The sequence below is a fragment of the Frankliniella occidentalis genome, unplaced genomic scaffold (genome assembly GCF_000697945.3).
Source record: "Frankliniella occidentalis isolate FOCC.00 unplaced genomic scaffold, Focc_3.1 Scaffold175, whole genome shotgun sequence".
NCBI lineage: Eukaryota > Metazoa > Arthropoda > Insecta > Thysanoptera > Thripidae > Frankliniella > Frankliniella occidentalis.
In genome coordinates this window covers 367595-376982 of record NW_026267301.1, presented here as the reverse complement: position 1 = coordinate 376982, position 9388 = coordinate 367595, and positions in this window count along the sequence as shown.

The following is a 9388-nucleotide window of genomic DNA, read 5'->3' as shown; positions in this document are numbered from 1 at the left end:
GCATCTCATTTTAATCCCTATTGTTTTGCCATTAAAATGGAATATCGCCCAAACTGCTGCGACATGCCTGCGACGAGTAAGAGGCGTCCAAAGCTCCGAGTGCACGCGCCGCGGCGAAATGAGTTCGTACGCTTCTGGAGCGTCGCGGTGAGATCGTACTTTTCTGGTTTGTCGCGGCGAGATCGTACTTGTCTGGTTCGGCGCGGCGAGATCGTATTCTTCTCGCAGGACCCGTCGACCAGGCGTTTTGTTGTCTAGGAGTGACCCCTAAGATACCCTGAAATTTGCAGACCTCTAGCTCATCTCCTTCCTCCTACACGGACGACGGACAGACGGACACGAGAGCGGTTGCATAAGCCCGCTTTAATGCTGTTTTAAAAGCAGAAGGGCGGGCTAAGAAGTGCCATTCCATCTTAGAAGATGAGAATTGTTGTTCTTTCCACTTCTTCTATAGTCTGTTGATCTCTAGCCGTTTATACAAAGCCCTCTTGAATCGTGTGAATCCTTGAATATCTCGTATTGCAACAGCTTCCAAAGCCATCCGTTCTTCTACAGAAAGTATTCCAGCTTCTCCAGAGCCAAGCAAATATACTTGCACTACCTCCACAGCTGTTTTAAGGTCAGTCTTTGTAAGAATCGAAGTAACTTCTAACTGGATTTCAGGAGAGAAATTAACAGGGTCGCAAGGAACACTTGCAATAAAGGATGATATTAAGTGTCGGTTAGCAATTTGCAGGATTGGGTCCTTCATCCTTTTAACTTGTTCCTTAAGCTTCATGTTCCATGATTCAAAATTAAAAGTAGTGTGGACAAGAACAGGACCCCAACATCTAACTGTAGGTACTACATGCAACAACACATGAATGTTAAAACGCATTCATTGTACACCAAAAAATTCCTGAAAGTTTCTTACATACTCAGTGAAGAGCACCTCAGCCTCTTCTAAATCTGCCTCTGTCGCTGAATCTCTTGATACAAGGAAAGTGGCACGGAACAGCTTGAGGAGGTGGCGCAGGTATCTCAGAGGAAGTAAGCCAGTCAGACATGGGTATGGGTATGCATAGTAAAGAATCCAGTTCCTCCACTCATGACCTCTCCACTTGGCTCTTGTATCAATACCTCGTAGAGTACGGGCTAAGAGTTTTGGAGGTATAGTAATTGATACAAGACGGGCATTGATTAAAGCAATGTCTGCTGGAGCTCCAATGTAATACGGATTATCATTCTCTGTAAGTAGTTTGTCAGTTTAAAATGAGGCTACACCTTCAAATAAAGGATGGAGGTCGTCTGTTGACATTCCTGTATTAAGATTGTAGTGGCGAAGAAGCTTAAGAGCAGAAGTGTTAACCTGCAGGGTTGTTATGTGCTGTTTCCATAAGTGCACGAAGCTGTGCATCTATCTTTGGTTCTGTCATTTCACCCTCAAATGGAAAATGGACACCATTTGCTTGAACACCTTCAATTGGGCAAAATGTACATCCAAAAAATCCTGTTGGGCCCATCATATTCATTATTATGCATCGTGCTTTTGCATCCACTGTGCAGACTGTTGGTATAAATTTGCTTGTGATGACACCTTTACCTGGTGCATTCCATGTGATGCCATGTCTGGACAGTCTATTACCTTGTCGAATTAAGCACTGACGCAAGAACAAAAAAAATTCTGGATCCTGAAAGCAGCCTATAAGAGCTTCATAGGTCCAGCTATATCTGTCAAACATTGCAATAACAATGACCAAAACTTCCTTCACAGAGTGGTTTGTATATAACTGGCAAATTGTATTGAGTCTCTAGGGGTTGAATGCAAGGTCTCTATCTACACTACCATCGTCATCATCACCATCACTTTCCGTATCACTAGACTCATTGTCCTCATGGTCACTAGGTTCGCTATCGTTATTGCCCACAGCATGGTTTCCTTCTCCCAGATCATCCTGATCTTCAAAATCATTCCAAACTTGTTTGTTGTTCACGGCACTGTGATCAGAATCATCATCATCATTGTCATCATCACCATTGACATCATCATCATTGTTATCATCACCATTGTCATCATCATCATTGTCATCATCACCATTGTCATCATCATCATTGTCATCATCATTCTGATCGAAGTCCCCGTTGTCGTCACCAGGATCACTTGGACGTCCACCACCACCATTTTCTTGATAATCGAGACGAAACACTTGAGTGCTGCAGTGATCAGTTGGATTCAGATCTTCAAGTTCCTACACAAGACACAAGAAGTAACAAAAGTTATGACGTAGTCTACAACAGAAACACAAAGTAAATTTCAAAAGACAAACTCACCTCCGATGATCCATCAGTATTAGTCATGTTGTGTAGAATTCTATCTTTATCTGATGGGTTGTTAATATAGCTCTATAATGAAAAATTCTTAATTACAAAGTGCACAATACAAAAGCAACCAAACAATAACAAAACCAAAAGTTGCTCGCCTCTGGCTGTTGATTGCATTGCTCTGAACTATGCCATTCTGTTTCCACAGGCTCGAGGTCAATGTTCCGTTTAGTAGCTGATGCACCACAAACACATCCAAACGCTTCCTCAACATCAGTAGCAGGCACCTTGATCAACAAAATAATTACATGAAGATAGACTCAGAATAGAATGTATTTACCGTTGTTTTCTAAAAGAATAGAGTGTAATAAAATACAAACCTCATCATTTCCTTGATTCAGTGCACCAGCTTGTTTGCTTCGAGCTGCAAGTAGTCTTAATTGAAGGTTTTCTTTTCTTTTCTGGCGTCTGTACGTTGTCGACCGGTGGACTTCGGAATTATTTGGGGTTTCTTCGATGCTTCCACTTTTATCAGAAGTACTTGCGGACATTTTAATTCTATTAAGAGAGAGCACAAAATAAACAAACTAACCTGCTTTACAACGTTTAATACAGCTAAGATTGAGAACATTAATCACACTTGCGATTTGGAATCAGCGACCGCACTGTTTACTTACATCTGATACTGTTAACATTCAATTTATATTCTGGACAATTTCAACTCAACTTATGTTTAATGAATCAAATTGTTCTTGAATAAATTAAGACAATTTTCACTGTCTATGGTTCCTGTTGCTTTTGTTTTATGTGACAAATGAATTCGACTGCTTGCAGTCAGGCACACTACGGAAATTATGAAGGCGTCATCTGACATTTCCGTGATTGATATTGACTGAAAATAAATATTGATGTCCCTTTTCTGTAATATTTTTAACATTTGAATTATTTGTTTGAGATGTATGCTGTGTTTACGTGTGCATCCTCGAAAATTCAATTGTACAAGGTTGGTAGCAATTTAGTGCTGTCTACCAAATCCGGATGGCTAGTAGCAGTCATTTGTTTCCCTTCGAATCGCGCTGAACACCTCTCCTGCCTCCTCACCTGCTCCTGCTTGGTAACGTTTTGTATAAACTACAAAATATAATGTAGCATGGCAAAATGCACGCAGTGTCGAAGAACCACGTGAGTTAGAAGCTTGAAGTGCATCGATCGAATGAATACTACTTGCTTCATGACCAAGACACAACTTTTGAGAAGTGTGAGCCTCCAACTGACGGCCTAGTGACCGCAGCAATATAGAAGGCCCACTTTGGCATTGCGAGCAAGACTAGAATGATGCATCATTTAATTCTAGAATTAGGTGGTACGTAATCACAAGTTTTACTCGATATTTCAAGTGATCCTAACCGCATTTAATGTTGTAATGGACGTTCCGGACTGTTGCACGAGGCAATGAAATTTACTACATCTGCAGTGTGTGTTGTGCTCTTGTCTTTTAAGTGTTACTTTGTTTCAGAGGATGAGGAAGAATTGAAAAACAGAACATCAAGAGATTTCAAAAGACCATCCAAACCACATTCCTAACAGGAAGAGAGTGTCTTTAGACAATGCTGAGTGCTCGATCCTTCTATCAACCCTGGAGGCGTATGATGGCATGAAGTCCAATGCCAGAGGAAGCACTAAGGTTTGTTGGTAATCTTGCTATGCACACTTTAATGTGCAGACTTTGCTTTAAACAAAATATTATCTTTTGCAGCGTCAACAGAAACATGCCAAAAATTGATGCAAAACGAGAAAACACCAATGATGTTGTCAGTAATGACAGGAAATCAAAAGTAGAATCTACGACAACTCCAATAATGAATCAAGAAACTAAATCAGTCAATGAAGGAGATGATGATCTTTTTGTCTCTGATGATGAGGTTGGTAGTTGTGATCGTGAAAAACTAGAATCTCATTATGGACTTATAATTCATCACCCTGTCTTACTCTTGATCTTGTATTATTCTACTACAGATTAGTTGTGATGGCAGAAATTGTACGATGACGGAGTCTTTCAAAGGTGAACTGGCCACAGCTCAGGCCCGAATTGTTGAGCTTCAAAGTGAAGTGAAAACTTTGCACTAAACTAGCAATCAAAATGTGGAGGACTTCACAAAACAATTAGGTGTCTTTAACAGTAAGTATTAAAACATGTAAGTTTTGTATTTGGATGTGGAGTAAAAGGGTTCACTAAGTTCTTTCGTGTTTCTCACAGAAAAGTTGAAGTCTCCTCAAAAGAATACACTGTGACAAATAGTAGGTAGGTTTAGAGGAAAATTTTCCTGGACGCAAGTTGTAAAATTACAATTTGAAATCGTAAAAATAGATGCAGTACGTATCAACTTAAAACCCATTGGCGAGTAAAAGATCTGCCCTCGTAAATTTACAACTTAAATTACAATTCGAGTTTGCAAAATTTGTAAATTGACGGTGATATTTTTCACAGTGTAGGCAGGCTAGATCCGGAAATAGTGGTACCTGTTTTTTTGGACAACATCAACGGGTGGACAGGAGCCTGCATGCTAAATGATGAGGATATTCCTTCAGGACAGGTACTTACATATATGTTATAAACTTGTGGTATCAAGTTGATTACCTAGATAGTGAGAATGCTCAACATCTCTTTCAGATTCACTTTGGGGAAAACATCTTTGTGGACATTAAAAAAGTTGCATCCGATGTGGAAGCTACGTCAATGGAAATGAGGCAGCGAGTGATGGCGTTATTGAAGCTGGTGTACCCTACTGACCTTCTGAAGAGGTCGCTTGATGTAACTAAGGTAGACTTTCCTGACCCATTGCCTATTTCCCCAACAGTCACAGTCATGACCAGTAAGTATTTAAGGCCTGTCAGTTTTAAACCTGGAGAACAAGTAAAAGTGAAATATTTTCCTGGAATGACTCCAAAGAATGGAATAATAGTGAAGAAACTGGGACCTACAGTATACATGGTCAATGTTGAAGGAGAAGCACCCTGCTCGTTGCACATCAATCAATTGTAACTACGCACCATTGAGAAGGAATCTGCGCAAGATCCAGAGCAAAGTCCTATTAATAAACCAGTTTTCCAACTAGCAGACGTTCCTGAAAAGAACACTGCAGTGTATGTCTTGCAAAGGAGAATGTGACAACCCAGTGAGAAATCAAAATCGATGTGACATCGAATCGACATCAAATAGATGTCAGTTATCGGAAATGTCTCGATTTGAAGACCATATCAGGATCGATTCGACACGATAATCGACAATTTACCGACAACGATATCAGTCTGACATCATTTCGATGTAACTGTTTCTCACTGCAAACAAGAGGTAATATAAATACTTTACATAAATACAATTATTTTTGGTAGCAAACACGTTTCAAACAATAACAAATATACATACAGTTCGTTGGCGAAGAGGCACGGCAGTTCTGCTAACGGCGACTAGACTCCAGATGACGAAAGATCTGCTCGGAGACCCATAAAGGAAAATTCGCCATTTTCCCTACTTGCCTGACACACATTTCAATACTAGTTACCTTTTGCAAATGTTCATAGGTTTTTAGTGCAGTTCAAGTGTTTTATATTTAGGACAAATATATTGTTTTTACAATTGACACATTTTTGGACGCATTTTATAGTGCAAGGAATGGTTCCTGTACATAATTTTGGGAACCTGACCCTGCGGCGTACCTTTCCCGTTAAAACACAACATAATACGAAATCGCATAAAAATTATTCAAATTTCGCGCCAAAACCACCATTTTCCCTCCCTTGCGACCCTCTACCCTCTCAAAAACTTCGAAACTGTCACTATTCAAGTGTGCATAGTGCGAAAACCCACGTTTGCAACAGTGATTTAAGTTAAACAAAAAATGCATTAAAATGAATTCAAATTTCGCGGGCGGAGTCCAACTTCCGGAGACCGGAGACCGGACCCATGCTGCAAAAATGGTGACTACCGAACGCCTACAATATGATAATTACCCACAGCCTATACAAATAGCGCTCTGAACGCGACATCCAGCTCTTGCACTAGAAAAAATTCAAATTTCGCGCCATTTCCGGTTTGTGGACGACCGGAAGTGGTTTTGGTTTGTCAGTAAGTCCCCCTCCACTCAACAACAGTGCGTATGTAACGTTTTAGATCGTGCGTGACATTCAGAACCGAACTTGGAAATCGTCAAAACGACATTTTTGAAATTCGCACATTTCAGATTTGAATTTCTTGCCCCAGCCGCTCCTATGGGTCGGAACTTCCGGTACTGCGGGCCAACATGTTCGTTTTGGTCCATAGTACCACTGTGCAAAATTTCATGCTTTCTTCACAAAATGCAGGATTCTTTTGCCTACTGCTTCGACTATATACGCAGTAGAGAAAAAGAATGCTATGCATTGTTATACTCAGATTCTCATTGCTTTAAGAAATGCCACATTCCATATTCATACAAAGTGAATTACTGAAATTTTCTTTTGACAGACTTGGGTACAGTGAATGCTGATAAACTCTTGCTAGTAGAGGTGTCAAAGGTGAAGGAACAATATTCTGACACGCCTTTAATGAAGATTGTGAATATATGCCGAAAGGTGGCTGATAAACTGAGGGCTGGGGGCTATGATGTTGATGGAACTCAATGCGAAAAAAGGTACAATGCAATTGTGAGAAAGTTTCATGAAAAGGATTACAAGAGAGAAAAAACAGGAGCAGCTGCTTGCAAATGGGAGTTGTATGACTTTGTGTATGATATTGAGAAGAACAGTGTCACAACTAAACCAGCCCTGACAGTGTCTGCTGGGGCGGCTTCGACCTACAAACGGGCCCAGACTTGCATTCAAAATATTCAAAAGGGGAAGCATAGGCTTCCAATTATACAAAATCAGGAGAGGGTTAAGAAGTTGATGGGAACCTCAACATCAGCAGCACCTTCTTCTGCCATTGGTTACAAAAACCGACAATTGGAACTGCAAAAGAGGAAGCTCCAACTTGAAGAAACCTATTTTGAGTCCTTCAACGGCTTTAGGCAGGAAGCTCAAAACAGGGCAAAGTTGTTTGCTAAAGGGTTGGACATTTTGCGAAAGTTAGAGCAGAACAACGACAACAAATGGAGTGAGATATGATGTTACTTTAAATTTTGACTGATGTACTACCTAGTTCAATCCTAGAAGACTGAATTTTGTTTTGTTTATTTTTCGTTTTTTTTTAGTTTACTAGTACGTTACTGCCCTTGTAATGTGATTTAAACTAGTAAGTTACTGCCCTTGTAATGAGATTTTAACTTGTAAGTTTACTGTCCAGTCAGTATTAGTATAGTAGGGTATCGAGGATCCGTTCTGTGACGTGTTATCACCCTACCTACAGATACCGGCTGAGTGTAGCTCAAACGTGGAGGGGTGTTAAAGGAATACAAGAGTAGTTACACTTTAAGGGACGGACCACAAGTACTCACTCCGATCGGTCCGCAGGCCGAGACCAGTCTGTCAAGGCAAGACCTGCGTGCAACGCACGGACCCCAGCGCTAGTCGCGGGCGTGCTGACGCTGCACTACTATCGCTTGTCCGTCTTTTCGGACCCGCGTAGTTTAAATAATGCGCTCCCCTGACATCCCCCCCCCCTTTAAGAAGGAGATCGTCCTGATCGTAGATGACGTCCGAAAAGTCGAAAAGGCGATTTAAATTCACATCAACAGACTGAAGCTAATTGAACAAGTTATTTTTTCAACTTGGCAAACTACGTTGACTTTATTGAAGTACTCGTTGGTCCTCTTTTTAGACCGCCCTTCTGCTTTGAAAAAGCTATTCAGCGGGCTTATGCAAACGACCTCGTGTCTGTCTGTCTGTGTGTCTGTCTGTATGTCTGTCTGTCTGTCTGTCTGTCTGTTCCACTAGAAGGTGATGTGCTAGAGACTTGAAATTTTCAGGTTATCTTAAGGTCTACTCCCAGGGAACGAAACGCCTACGGCAAATCCTGGCAACCACCCCTAAAGGACTAAAATTTTGTCCGTTTTGCTCTATCTCTCACCGTTTGGGCGCTAGAGGGAGTTTCTATCACGAAAGTGGTCCAAAAATAAACATATTAACTTTAGAAAGTTTAAAGATGGTCTCCTAAGGGGTAACTTGCAGAAGTAGAGCTCTCTATGCGAAAATTTCGTCCGTTTTGCTCTATCTTCTACCGTTTGGGCGCTAGAGGGAGTTTCTCTCACAAAAGTAGCCCAAAAACAAATTTATTAATTTCCGAAAATATTAGATGGTGTCGTAAGAGGTAACTTGTCAAAGCAGAGCCCTTCGGGCGAAAATTTCGTCCGTTTGGCTCTATCTCTAACCGTTTAGGCGCTAGAGGGTCTTGTTTGACGAAAATAAGTTAAAAATAGCTGTAGTGAACAATAGGGTATTTCGGGTAAGCGAAGCAGCGGAAACGGAACGGCCGAGCGGCTGCTGGATCCGTCTCAGCCTGCGAACTGCGCATGCGCAGTAGACTCTACCAAGTACCCGCCGCCTCCCCCTCTCCCCCGCGCATCAGCAGCAGAGATGCAACCAGCGGTGAAGTGGCCGGTTCCGTTTCCGCCGCTCCGCTTACCCGAAATACCCTATTAAATGGCGCTGTCCACGCCAAAAAGACGTAAAAATTTCGACCTTCGTTTTATTCGCAAAATATGTAGCCCTTGAGTAGCTGCACCAGGTGGTGCAATCCGTTTTGTGATATCTCAAACGGTGTCGCGTCAGGAGCGTTGAGAACAAGGCCCTCTGCCCAACCACCAAGTGACCCTGGACGCCTTTCCGCCCGCGGCGCCGCGCGCGCCCGCCCTGCGGAAAAGCGACCTGTGCAGCGCCATAGGACAAGGTGAGGGCTTTCCATCGCCGTTGGCCAATTTCATTTATGTTAAATAATACAAGAGATAAAACGACATTTGGGAGCCGCGGGACCCGCTAATTATCTTCTTTATGTGCTTCAAACGCTAAAGGGTGCCCAAAAAAATCTCGACGGTCCCAAATCCGTGAGCACATTACCTACGCACACACAAAAATTTAAGTTAGAATCTCGATGGGATGACATAGAAAATTCACG